At 38.4% G+C, this 2220-nt stretch overlaps 1 non-coding gene across 1 annotated transcript; it reads left to right on the top strand.

Moving 5' to 3' along the window:
• Positions 1–1860: 1860 nt before the first annotated feature.
• LOC115983076 lies at positions 1861–2020 on the top strand. The gene has a single exon (XR_004089878.1). It is a non-coding gene; the product is annotated as a U1 spliceosomal RNA (small nuclear RNA).
• The last annotated feature ends 200 nt before the right edge of the window (positions 2021–2220 follow it).

Here is a 2220-nt window from a genome sequence, read left to right as displayed (position 1 = left end):
AAATATATATTGTTATTTTATTCCCGTTTTCTCTCTCCTCATCACAGATATCTCTCTCTTCGTCTTCTCATCTCTATCTTCTCTATTCGTCTTCCACAGCACGCCGATCCCCAAAGGCCACTGCTCAACGCCGCCGATCTCACCAAAGACCACCACTCAACGGCGCTAATCATCTGTCTTCTCTATTCCACTTCGGGTTCTTTTTTTTCTTTTTTCTTTTTTTTTTCCGTTCACGTTTTTTGGCTGTGGTTTGATGGGTGGGTTTGGATGGGCAGATCAGTGGTGGGTGGGTTCGGGTTGTGGGTTATGGCGATGGGTTAGTTGAGATGGTGATGGGCGAATCAGTGGTGGTGGCTAGGTTGGCTGGTGATGGGTGAATTGGTGAGGGCGAATCGGTGGTTGTGGTTTTTTTTTTTGGTGATTGTGGCTGCAAGAATTTTTTTGGTTTTTCTGGTGATTGTGGCTGCAACAATTTTTTTGGTTGTTGTTGTAGTAGTTGTTGTTGTTGTTGCTGTGGTTGATGATGATGATGATGAAACGGGAGGAATTTAATATATTATTTTAACGTGTTGTAAATATTATTTTAATGTATAGAATTGAAGAATAAAACATCTGATAAATGGGATATTATAAAATAATGTGGTAAAATAATAAAGTAGGCTTTTGGTATATCAAAATGGCATTTTTTATAAGACAGCTACTACGGATGCTCTAAGTGATGCTCTGTAGTCGCCTTCCAATGAAGATGTTAGTACACTTTTTTTTTGGCTGAATGAAGATGTTAGTATACTTAATAAGATTAAAGTATATGATTCCCATCCCTTGGTGCACTCTCTTCCTTTTTGCTGTCTGGACTTTTTGGAAAAACCGAAATAAATTTGTGTTTGAGAATTCCATTCCAAACCCCACTATTGATAAGGTGTGTATTGTAAGCTAAGGAATATTTTTATTGTGTATGTAAGGTCAAGTAGATATCATCCAGGATTGCTATTCCTATAAGGTGGTCAAGCCTCTCCAGGGATGGCACAAGCTCAACACGGATGGTGCTTCGCTCGGGAATCTAGGCAAGGCTGGTGGTGGAGGGTTAATTAGAAACAGTGAAGGAAGATGGATTAGGGGGTTTTTGAGGTCTATTGGGTACATGACAAGTGTCTTGGCTGAGTTATGGGCATTGAGAGATGGCTTAACTCTTGCCATCCAGCTGGGAATAAGGTGTTTGGAAGTGGAGCTTGATGCCAAGGTTATTGTGGAGATGCCAAACAATGCTAATAGCTCTAACAAAAAATTTTCTTCACTGCTTCTTGACTGCAGGTCCCTTATAGCAAGCCTCAACAGGATCGGGTAACTCATGTATATAGAAAAGCGAACAGGTGTGCAGATTTTTTGGCCAAGAAAGGATGCTGCATGAGGGAGGATTTTGTAATATTTGATGTTTCCCCCTCAGATGACTTAGATAAATTGCTTGTATCTGATATCAATGGTTTGTACTGTTATAGGCGGGTAGCCACTACTTTGGCCTCTGTGGTCAATTTGTAGCGTTCTTTTGTTGTTTAATATGATGCCTGTTAACCAAAAAAAAAAGTAAGTGATTCCCATCAAAATGGTGCAGTGCTTGGTTAAATTTAGTTAATTAAAATTCCCTTTTGGATACCTATAGGCTATAAGAACACCACAGTTTTCGAAATTGTTAAAATGATTTTAAAACCCCAAAGCAAAGCTTGAAAGAATAAATGCATGCATGGTTTATCTGCCAATTGTATTTGTACCCTTGCGATTTGCATGATTTACCATTGAAAATGCAGGATGGAAGAGAGAGACACAAGGAGATACAAATATGAAGCACTGAGTAGCAAATTAAACATACTTACCTGGTCGGGGTCAATGGGTGATCAAGAAAGCTCATGGCCTAAGTTGGTAACCTGCATTGCACTTTTAAGAGGGGTGCTAGCGTAAGGTTTTCCCAAATTAATATCAGGTACAATACATAGGGTATTGTACTGGAAAAAAAATTAAGACAAGTAAAAAGTGAAGTTCTTATGAATTGTTGAGATTGATAGTAGCAAAATGTAACTTTTAATCTCTACTATTGATTCAAAAAAGTTAAGAAAAAAAATAAGATAAGTAAAAAGTAAAAATAAAAAAATAAAAAAAAAATGTGTGGAGAGATGGGTGAATTGCACCGGTGTAATACCTGGCCTCCCCAAGTGGGAGAGTCTATGT

This window comes from Quercus lobata, chromosome 3, assembly GCF_001633185.2.
Source record: "Quercus lobata isolate SW786 chromosome 3, ValleyOak3.0 Primary Assembly, whole genome shotgun sequence".
Lineage (NCBI taxonomy): Eukaryota > Viridiplantae > Streptophyta > Magnoliopsida > Fagales > Fagaceae > Quercus > Quercus lobata.
The sequence above is the reverse complement of the archived record's forward strand: the minus strand, read 5'-3'. Positions and strand labels throughout refer to the sequence as shown.